Genomic DNA, 12,056 nt, shown 5'->3' with positions numbered 1-12,056 from the left:
TTATTTTGTGATCACATAAACATATAGACTTCAACATTCACTCTAAAGAGCACTTTCATTTCTAAAGATTCTTTTTTCTCTAGTCTTAATTCCTCGTGCCTGAGGGGACTCCCTGAGCCCTTTTTCTAAGATTCTTTTTTCTTAACCCTTACTCCTCGCGTTCTGAGGGAAATCTTGACACCGTCAAGGAACATTTCATGACAACTTAAAGCATTCCCCATTATTGGTCGATTGGATGGCTCTCCAAGAGATTCCTTCTCCACGTAAGCCTCCGGGACGTATAAACCCCGTGCCAGGTCAGCTTGAATTTTCTCGTCAACCCAGGAATTCAGGCGGAATTACTCTCTTTTCGACTCTACCCTTTACTCCCTTGCTTGCGTGAAACGGTCGGTAGGTATAATCCGCCTACACGGATCCTTACAGACAGGGAGACCCCGTTTGCCCTCCTCAGGCGCGCAGGTCTCCCGTGGTTGAGTCTGAAAGGTGAACGACCTGTTGTTCAAAGCAAGCTCAAGGTTTTAAGAGTAGATCTAATTGGAGAGGATTCTCGCCAAGAAAACCGGGAGGCGGTACTAGTTCAAGTGAATCGGAGTTCTCACAGCCAAAAATGGGTACCTTTCACTCTTCCCCGGATCGGCAAGTGAGTGCTTATTAGTGGGCAGGAAGAAACCAACCGAGAGAACCAATAATAACAATCGAGCAAAAAAGGGGTGAAATGTTCTGAAATCTTGTTTGAAAAGTTCATCTACCTACCTTTACTCCGATCTGTCTCACGGCGGGTGGACCGTGGCGATCCAGTGCTGAGTCTTCACTCGCGGGTCCTCGCGGCGACTCTGGGGGGTGCCCGGCTAGCTCAGTCGGTAGAGCATGAGACTCTTAATCTCAGGGTCGTGGGTTCGAGCCCCACGTTGGGCGCCATTTTGTCCCGACCCGCGGGACAACAACGGGGGGCACGCAGGAACCACCTAAGAGAAAGAATCAAACAAGGAACGCGAAAGAATGGAGGCAAGACAAGGTTCTGATCAAGCCTCAGTTTTATTCTCTGAAATGGCTGTATTTATACAGCAGAGACAAAGGGGGGCAGGGCCGCCCATGCAGGGGGGTCTTTGGTATGGCAACACAGGATTGACTAATTGCCAGAGGCGGTGTGACATTCCAAGGTGCAATATTCAAAGGCTGGGCTATCTAGGGGGGGAGGATCAGGAAGGGGAAGAGGCAGGAAGACAGGAGCTAAACCCCAGGTTAATCTTATCTTCTGGCCAAGCCCTCAGGGCACCACACAACCTCTGCTAGAAGGAACTTAATTCTATTTCCTTAAGACTGAGTTGCTTGCCTCAACTCTGCAGGCTCCCAACATATGTCTATCTCATTGGGGGTCCTTCTGACCAACCTGAAACACTGACAGCAATACCACCTTAGTCCTGTCTCAACAGTGGCCAATACTCAGCTGGGTTCTGAAGCTTAGTATACTGAAAATCAAACCTATAGCCTTTGCTGTGTGTCTTTGACACCTGAGGCTATGATATTGAATAAAAGCTCACAACATCACACATAAAAGCAAAATCAAATGAAATGAATAAAGACATTTTCAAAGATTTTTTTTTTTTGGTCAGGACAATGTAATGATGCCAGATCTCAGGTACTCTAGCAGGAGAACAGATTATGATGAAGACAAGGGAGAAAGTTCATAATGGGCTTTTGTACATGAATTTATATGTCGCCTACACTTGCAAGCAATGGAGTCAGGTGCTCTTCCCACTGCAAGTCCCGCTGATTCTTCTTTCAGAGACTAAAAGCAAACATTGAACAATGGGTGACTTATGTCCCTAGGCCTCCCAATAGAAGATACCTTTAAGTCAAACAGCAGCAAAAAAATAAGTTTCTAATGTGGACACACTGAGGTTAGTCTACACAATACTGTTAAAACAGGTAAGTGATAAGATGAAAAACTTCTTCAAATTGGTTCTTGGGTATAAAAAACTACAGAAGAGCATGTGTATAGGGATCTCTTTTATAGGACACTATAGGCCTGATGCACGAAATTGTGCAAGGGGCTCGGCCCCTGCCACCACAGCTTTGTCCAGGTTGTCCAGAAGGACATCCAGTCTAATTAGCATATTTATTTTATTATTATAGATAACATGTTTATATATCTGTTCCCACCACTAACCTCACCTTTTCCAGAAAAGCTCTATGAATAACATTACATTGCCTAAATGCCTAATAGGGAGCCTGGTTGAAAGTAAATACTCTATAATTTGCTATTTGGATGAATGAACAAATGAAATGTTGCTCTTGTGTACCTATCCTTAGTTTAAACTAAATTTCTTCCATATTTTTCTACCTAATGTGGTTCAAGATTTTTTTTGTAATGTGGTAATATACCCAGAGACCAATATGCTAATGAGTAGAGGTAACCATTTTTAAGTGATTCAGAATGTGATTGTCATTATGCAGAAAAAAAATTTTAAACATGTCAAACGTTAAAGTATATACTTTTACTTTTCATAAGCCATGAAGGGAAAGGGACAGAAAGGCATTAAAAGGCTCATCTCCAAACAAATCAAATATGAGATGTTCACAAGGGATCTATTTAAAAAGGAAATTGTTTTCTCTGACCTTTGTGACATCTATGAAAGATAATATACTCAAGTCATCAAAAAGTTTCAAGGTGTGTTTACTAAGAATTAAGACTAGTGGCAAAGCACAATTTTACTTTCAAACTTCATTTGTAAAGAGACCATTTCACTCTGACTTAAGGAACATTGAATTACAGAATACTGTAACCATCTTTAACTGGCATACAAGTCACATAATGCAAAGGATAACACCATATAAATATGGCATATTTTAGAGACAAGAGAATATTTAAACCTTAATCAGCAAGGCTGACCTCTTGAAACACCCATACACTTTTTACAGTTTAAAAGTGCTGATGTGTACTGCTCCTTCACTCAACTTAGAATCTTTCCAATAACAAAAAGAGAAGAGAGAACTTCATTTCCCTTCTAATAGGTATAGGCTTTGTCCTGGATGTCTGCAGGTTAACACTCACACACACATGCAAAGTAACAACAAATAACACATTTTAATTCTCTAAACACAAACTGATAGCAAAATTACCTTCCTCTTCAAATCAAAGTTACTTGAAAGGTAGAATACTTGTTTTTCTCAATCCTTATGCTTTCAACAATTCATTCATTTAATAAATAGTCATTTCGGACCAGATCTGTGCCAGTCATTGTTGTATGTACTAAGAAATCAGCAATAAGCACAACAAACCCAAATCCTGAGATGTATGTATCTTTCATTCTAGTGGGAAAAGTTAGACAATGCCAGGAATAAATAAAGCATATGTATTTCATTATTTCCATGAATGAAAAATAAATCACAGTAGATCTATTGAGGCTCCAAAGAAGTGAAATTCAGTGAAATAGCAGATCAGAAAGCTCTTGATAAAGGTAAGAGATTTAGCCAAGGGATAGCTGCTGATAGTAGATATACCACTGGGAGACCCGAGACCAGTTGCAGTTGGGGGAGAGAGAATCTACTGATCCCCTCTTCTAACATCTTCTCAGGAGAAGCCCACCGGAATCCTGGAGGAGCTGCTTCTCAAACCCACATGGAAGGCTGTAGCTGTGCAGGGCAAGGTTTCAATGGGGCAGTCAGGGAGGTTCATAGCATGGGCTTCTGTCCCGGCCCTTGGGACAACAACAGGGGCACGCAGGAACCACCTAAGAGAATGAAACAAGGAACGCGAAAGAATGGAGGCAAGACAAGGTTCTGATCAAGCCTCAATTTTATTCTCTGAAATGGCTGTATTTATAATATACAGCAGAAACAAAGGGGGGCAGGGTTGCCTATGCAGGGGGGTCTTTGGTATCTGGCAACACAGGATTGACTAATTGCCAGGGGCGGGGCGGTGTGACATTCCAAGGTGCAACATTCCAAGGCTGGGCTATCTAGGGGGGAGGATCAGGAAGGGGAAGAGGCAGGAAGACAGGAAGATGCTAAGCCCCAGGTTAATCTTATCTTCTGGCCAAGCCCTCAGGGCACCACATAACTTCTGCTAGAAGAAATTTAATTCTATTTCCTTAAGACTGAGTTGCTTGCCTCAACTCTGCTGGCTCCCAACAGGCTTCCCTCGAAAAAAATGACATTCAGCTTCAAGGAATGAAGTTAGCTGATGACCTCCAGCTTTGGAGCCTTCAAGACCAACCACCCTTTTCAAGTTCTTCCCAGAAAGCCACCAGCCAGGACTAAGCATAGAGCTCATCCCGGGGTCTGGCCATTTCAGTCCGGTGTGGGGCTCTCTCGGTGGGAAGCTTTGCTGACAGTCAGGTTTACTTCATGGCCTGAGGCTTTCTATCCAATTTTGATTGCTCTGTATTTCCCTTTCACAGATAACAGACTTGCACTGCTCTCTGAAGGCCTTACCCGTGCAGTTCTTCTCTCTGCTCCTTTATTTCTCATAGGCATCATTTCACAATCAACTTCTTGCATTCCTAGACCTGTCTTAGCTTCTGCTTCCAGAATAGCCACATTGATTCACTACCCCTAAACAGAACACCAAGACATAGGTCATAACAATTTAAGTGAATCATTTATAACATGTTGATAATGTTTAGCTATAAAAAACACTGTCAGGTTGAAAACAATTCTTTGCTATCATCTGTCAAATTATGAGAATAGAAGAGAATATATTTAACTTTATTTTAGCTTGATTTATTTACTTTAAATAGTTAGGTAAGTAAGATATATGTATCTCAGTTTGTAACTCTTATTCTTAGCCCCACAAATACTAGAGGTGAGTTTGGGTAGGAGAGAGAAGGGGTGGCAATATTAACAAATATTACATTACAAAGAGAACTCAACCATTCCCCAATGTCCCTGATCCTATTTTCTAGATGGCTTACATTTTGTTACTCACATTCCATCCACAAAAACTACCTGAACTACCAGGTACATCAACAATAACTTTTGTGAGCCTCCAGACACAGAAAGGTCCATAAGAGATTGATTTGGGTATGCCTGGTCCTTTTACTGAATCTTCATTTACCAGGAAATCACTGTGTGCCTTGCAGTATGACAGACAGGTCATTGAGCAGCCAGACGATACACAAATCACAGTATTTCTGGCTGGAAAGAAGTTGCAGAGAAATAAGTGAGGTATTGAATGACACAGGAGAGAGGTGAGACTCCAGCCCTGAGTGTCAAATCCATCTTCTGAATTTAAGTCGCCCCTGTGCATAAATCAGTGTAAGAGGCAGATGTGATATATGGTGTATACCCTTGGCCTCCTTCAGGAGCATGGCAGCCATCCAGTCCGTGACAAGCTTTGGTAAGCCTCCAAACAATGCCCCCGCCTTTTCCAAATCTGACCTGTGGCACCACCCTTACCCTTAAAAAAGGAGGCTTCAGAGAGCATGAGTGAAACCTACCTCAGTCACCCTGACATTAGTCTCCATATTAATCATTTCAGGAATGAAAAGGAATTTGTTTCCATAGATGACTCAAGCCCTTTACAGGAAAGGTTGTAGGTAATGGCATGGTTTTGCTGACGACAGTAGTGCTTTCTTCAGATATGAGCACTTAGTTATCTCACAGTAAGTGAGTTAAGATTTGAAATTCCTTTTATGAAGGGAACCAGTTGGCTTCAGTGGTCAGTAAGTGCCATTTTCTTCACCAATGGCCACCGCCACCCGCCAGGAACATGAGCAGAAGGCACTTGTCCAAATTCACTTTTATCCCTTTGTCCAAACTCCACTGGCTCCATTCTAAATATGCATCCAGATCTGATATATAAGACCATCGATTTTAGTTCAAAAATATCCAATGACTAGTTCGTTCTTAACAAGAAGGATCTTGAATGATGCACACCCAAAATGCTATGATTGGTCTCCATGATCTTTTGAATTGGAAGGATAGAGACCATAATACATTTTTTTTTCAGAAGGGGTGGATGCATTTTCTAGGTAGAATTAAGTTAACACTCTCTCTCTCTCTCTCTCTCTCTCTCTCTCTCTCTCTCTCTCTCTCTCTCTCTCTCTCTCTCTCTGTCACACACACACACACACACACACACACACACACACACTAAAATGTAAAGCAAGGTAAGGGGAATACTTGAAATATCCTAGTTCCTGAACCCAGACATTTGTGCACATTTCAAACTTTCTGACCCATGTTTATCTCACTGTAATCGAGTCTGTTAACCCTAATCCAGCAGAGTTGTGAAACTGAATCATAAAATGTAAAAACAACTAATACAATGTCTAATATTAAATGGTAGTTGCAATTAGAAATAATAATAACTGGTATGTACTAAGTGATAGGTATCCTGTTAAATGTATTTTATACATCATTGCATTTAACCAAATAAGAATCTTATGAGGCAGGTACACCTATTAACTTAGGGTTGTTAGATAAATTCCAGATGCCCTGTTAAATTTGAAGTTAGCATGCCATGAAATATCTAAGACATACTTATACTAAAAATTAATGATACATATGAATTCAAATTAAATGAAATATTCTGCATTTGTATTTGCTAAAAGTCCAGCAACCCCCTAATATTCCCATCAGGTAGACAGACAAAGAGTGCTGAAGACATCTGCCCAGGGTCACAGAGCTAGCAAGTAATTGAAAAGAAAATAGACTCCCTCCGAGTGCCTTCAGAGCCAGGGCACTGAAACCTTCCCCTCTTGTGGACATTCTGAGAACAGCCCCTTAGTGATGAAGTCCAGCAGTCTGGAAAGAAAACCCAGTTGACAGTCCTGGAGGCTTCTCCCCCTTGTAGAGAGGTGTGTCTACATCACCCTCTTATGGATATTCTGAGAACAGCACCCTAACATCACAGGATATTCCATTTATCTTTATATCATAAAATAAAGTTAAACTCTAAAAAGAGAGAGAGAGAGAGAGAGAGAGAGAGAGAGAGAGAGAGAGAGAAAGAGAGAGAGAGAGAGACTCCTTATCTTTTTAAAAAAATATTTTTTTGATTTTAGAGAGTAAATGATATGGAGAGAGAGATAGAAACATCAACCATGAGAGAGAATCATTGATCCATAGGCTGCCTCCTCACGCACCCCATTAGGGATCAAGCCTGCAGCCAGGTCATGTGTCCTGACCAGAAATCAAACTGTTACCATCTGGTTTATAGGTCAAAGCTCAACTACTGAGCCATGCCAGCCGGGCTGAAGTCAAACTTTTAACAACATTTTTGGAGAAGTTCTATCGCTAGGATTTTAGGGAGGAGGAACAACCCATAGATAAAATGCTATTTATTTTTATCTGCTTACTTTTATCTCTTCAATAAAGCAGGGATTTTCTAAGCACAATGGACAGTTTATGACTAGTTTCCACAGTCAATTTCATATGTTATAACTGTATCATCATAGGGAAAATGACCTAAATCTGGTGGAATAATTTTACCTATCATAGATGCCCTATTATATCATATTTTTCCAATTGTCCCCATCATTTAGAGGTGATAATATTAATGACATGCAAAGAGAGTCTTGATATTAATTATAAATTGGTTTAAAATTCAAGAAACTTTGTCTCCTTCTTCGCTTACATTTGCACAATGGCTCTCTTTTGTTTCCTTTATTCCCAGATAATTAAGTTAGAATATCTCTGTTAAACAAACAACCTTTCAGAAAGACTCTTAGACCTAAAGATAACCCTTGTTAGAATAAGAATACAAGTCACAAAAGTAAAAGAATGTCTCTTTTCCCTTATCTAGGACATAAATTCTAGAATTTAAGTTTTTGAATCTTGGCTTAGGGAATTAAAAAATAAAAAAGCTATTGCAACCTATTGGGAAATAGAGGGACAAGGGACAAAAGTTACTAGTTGTCTAAGTTGAGATAGTTCCCCTACCTCACTGTGGATGTAGGTGAGAAAGTGATGTGATGGGGTGTGGGCAGATTTTATTGGCCAAACTCTTGTTCTACCATTCAAGTGAATCATATGCAGAGTCCCTGGAGTATTAGAAAGCACAGCTGCCTAAAAATACCCTGGTTCCTGAGCCATCAGTGATATTAATATCACTTTTATTATTTAAATCAACTAAAAATATCTTTATTCTTGAAATTCTAAAATGTGTTTATATATCTTAGGATAAATCTGTCATTAGTTCATAATTCACATTTATCAGTTCATTTCCCCCGTAATTTTTAGGTTTTTATTTGCCATTGTATTTTTGTCATGTTGATTTTCTCAGATAAAAGCACACTGCCTTTTACTTTCAACTTTTGTATTATTTATACACTTTGGATTGTTTTGTGTTTAAATTTCATTCCTTTTAAGTGATAATTATTTTTGTTACCCATTTTCTGCATTTATCTATTATTCATTTCCAGACTTCTCAAAGTATTTTTAATAAAATATTGTGAGGTCTCTTTTGCTATTCCATGTTGGTGTAATTGAACTGCTGTTTTAATATTATTTTCATTTGTTTTTCTGCTTCCAGCATTTCTTTCCAAGACCATGAGTCTGGTTGATTTTTACAGTTAAGCATTCTCTATAGACTCCACTAGAATGACCCATGCCCCCTTATTCTGTTGAACTACATCATATATTTTATTATATATATATATATATATATATAAAACCCTAGTTCATTAATCCTGGTAATGTTATGCTATTCCTCTTCTCCTTTTTCTATTAATGAAGATATTTCAACCACCAGTTGCTATGCAACCTCCAAGTGTTATAACTTGAAATAATCATTTTTTGGAATGGTGATACCATTTTGGAATATAAACCAGGTCTTACAGCTGGACACTCTACAGAACCTTTCAGTGAGAGATTCATTAGTTCTTTTGTATGGTTTTGTAGTGGGCTAAGTACTATTCTTTTGACACTTTCCCCTTCTTTTTATGTTCTTTGTGTATAAAATCTCAATATAGATGCTCTATATTTCACTCTATGGAGCACAGCTGTGAGATTATTGCTAACTTGTACATTAAAGAAAGAAACACAATTGAGAGGCCTGGATACAGTGAATAACTGATGAGAGCTATGATTGAAATGCCTTTTTCCATTTCCACACTTCCAAATGGAGTAGCAAAAAGGAGGTTATTTGCATACGCCATGAGAGTGAAATGCCATCTTAATAATTTGTATATTTTAAACCAAATCAGGTCTTTACTATTATCTATGTTAATCAAACTGTAAGTTCATAATTTCCTGTTGTTATTGCTCTAGCCTCCACCCTAGTATTTAAGCAATTAGAAAGTGAGTATCATCGACATTATTTAAGTGTAAAGGTTGACATGCAATTTTATTACTGAACCAGTTCCTCCACTTACAAAATAGTATTGGGCATCAGAAGAAAAGAAGGGAAGGTGGGTGGGGAGGAAGAAAAGTAGAGTGAGCAGGGGCAGAGGCAAGAGGAAGGAAAACAGGGAAGGAAAGGATTTTAACTCCTTTCAGCAGACTATTTTGAAACTAAAGCTAGCCCTCTGCTGCCACCTACCGCCAGACCAGAGAACTACAAATGAGAAAACATTTACTATTGGCAGTAACAAACATACTACATTTCCGTTTAAATCCTGCAGTCTTTATAATTGATTATAGTAACCCAATGGTGTTAGCCTAAAACAAAACATCAGTGTTGTTTCTCAATTAGAAAATCAATTAGTTAACCCTTTGCAACAGAATGTATGAATATTATAATATACTTCTTAATGCAGGGTATAGATGGAGATCTCAAATTAGAAAGTAATAACCTGGCCCCTAATTAATCCCTGGTTAGTTAAAGAGTCACTTTGAGGAAGCTCATATTTCACCCAAATAAAACTATGGTGGGAACAGAGCATAGTAGATGAAAATCGCTGTAGAAGGGGAGTCTGTCATTTTAAGGATCTGTTTTAACCAGATAGAAGCTCTGGGACTACATCTGAATATTTAAAATATCAGACAGTTTTGTAAAAAGGACAAAACGTCTACTGTAAAATGGTCAGATATGTGTTTCGTGGAACTCTAGGTGGAAGCAGACGTGAGGCTTTGGGGTAAACGTTTCTCTGTTCCTGCAAAGGTCACGGGTGAATTCTTATGACCCAAACTCACTCACTCCTGGACACTGGTAAGGAAACCCTGGGGTGTTAAATGTATGTTTTCATAATCTAAAATGCTTTTTAATTGAGGAAGAGAGCTTTCTGTAAGGGGTTTGCACACACACACACACACACACATATACACACACACACATACACACAATTACCTTATAAGACTTTATGGTTATTCTTGTAGGCTAAAGGATAAGACTTTAGAGCTTCTGAGATAGGCAAAAGTAAGAATTAAAAAAGAGAGGCTGATCTTGGTTGGAAAGTTTCCCATGGAGATGATGGTGCTTGAATCCCCAGCAAAGAAAAGCACCTACAGGGACTTCACATTGAGTAAAGTTTTCTTTTCATATTGTAAGTCTCTCATCCAATTTTCAGTTCAACTTTAATCAACACAATTAATTAGTTGAAATTTTAATTTCTAGAATTTAAAAAAAATCCCCTAGAAGAAAACTTTAGAAGAAAAATTTTAATATGATAGGTTGAAGATAACTTCTGAATTTGTCTTAAATTCCCCTTAGATGTAAAGTATATGTGAAAAACCTTATAAATGAATGAGGGAGTCATAGATTAGAAGTTGGGTATAGAATTATTTCATTTTAAGAACTAAAAGGAAGAGAATAATCTCTGATGTCTGATTAAAGAAAGATCTTAATGAGAACAGATTAGTTCTTTGGTGGCTTTAGAAAGTGAGAAATTAAATAAGATTTTAAAATCCTCTTGTCCAGAAAAACTATACTAAAATAATGCAAATAATAACATCATTTAAAGACTAAATAGTATGATCATGCTTAACAATCCTCACAAAATTCTTGAGGTGCCTTTACTATACCCTTTTTTATAGATAAGTAAACAGAACCTTGGATGGGCAGTATCTTGTCTTAACTTCAGTATCTGCTCAACAATATTTTTTTTTTCATTTTGGGGGGTCATTTATCAACAATATTTCTTGCTGCATGGGCTTCATCAGCACTATTTGGAATAAAGACATGATACATAGATGACAATAAATGATTTAAAAACATTATATGGGTTATAATAAAGTATAAGAAAACTAAGCAGCAGTAAAAGAAATTAGAATAAAATGGCAAAAATAATTCAAAACTATTTTAAACGGAAATTAATAATTAGTAAAGTATCATCATTATAAACATGGAAAAGAAGTGGAAGATAACAGACTGATAGTTTTCTAGTTTTCTCTTCTTAAGAAATTTATGTTTATGTTATAATGTTTGTGTGATGAATATATACACGCATAGGTATCAGTTCAGATATTCTGAGAAGCGGAGACCAAGACAGGATTCCACCCAGGAGAGATTTATTGGGAGCATCCTGTGAAGGATGGAGGTGGAGACCCAGGATAGGCAGGCAGTCTTCAGACAGTGATGCAATTCTCCCGCTGTAAAAGGAGAGGGGAAAGAAAGGATTGGTAGGAATAGTCAGCCTGCTGTGTCAATCTAAAAAAGTTTGGACACACTGATGGGTCTGTAAAGGAGTCACACAGGAATGAGCCCACATATCCCTTGTCAGTCTTTGGCAGGGGAAGACTCATGGGTGTGTGGTTTCAGCAGGAACATGGCTGTGGATCCCAAAGGACATTTGGGGCTCTCACTCACCAAGTCCCCCAGCAGAGGGCCAGGGCAGTGCAGTCCTGGCTGCTGCCCACCGAGTACATCTACAGTTTTTCCCTGAAAATAAGACATCCTCCGAAAATAAGACCTACATACAGGTTTCCTTCTGAGTGAAATATAAGGCACCCCCCGAAAATGAGGCCTCCCCTAGGCTCTGTCTCAGAAACTTTGTGAAACCTAAACTGCAAGAAGTTGTGACTTGGGTGAAGAATTCATGGAAGAAAATCACTGACAGTTGCATTGCAAATGCATTGGGAGCAGGCTACCTTGGCAAGAAGTACTCATTTAAAGACAGTGCTATTGCTAAACATGAGAGATTTGGTCCACTGATTCTGAAAGAAATGGAGTCACT

The 12,056-nt window shown here is 38.8% G+C and overlaps 1 non-coding gene across 1 annotated transcript; it reads left to right on the top strand.

The window, feature by feature from the left end:
- Positions 1 to 842: 842 nt before the first annotated feature.
- On the top strand, positions 843 to 915 carry TRNAK-CUU. The gene has a single exon. It is a non-coding gene; the product is annotated as a tRNA-Lys (tRNA).
- The last annotated feature ends 11,141 nt before the right edge of the window (positions 916 to 12,056 follow it).

Source organism: Pipistrellus kuhlii, unplaced genomic scaffold (genome assembly GCF_014108245.1).
Source record: "Pipistrellus kuhlii isolate mPipKuh1 unplaced genomic scaffold, mPipKuh1.p scaffold_m20_p_7, whole genome shotgun sequence".
In the NCBI taxonomy this organism is placed as follows: domain Eukaryota; kingdom Metazoa; phylum Chordata; class Mammalia; order Chiroptera; family Vespertilionidae; genus Pipistrellus; species Pipistrellus kuhlii.
Note: the sequence above shows the minus strand (reverse complement) of the source record. Positions and strands in the feature narration are given on the sequence as shown.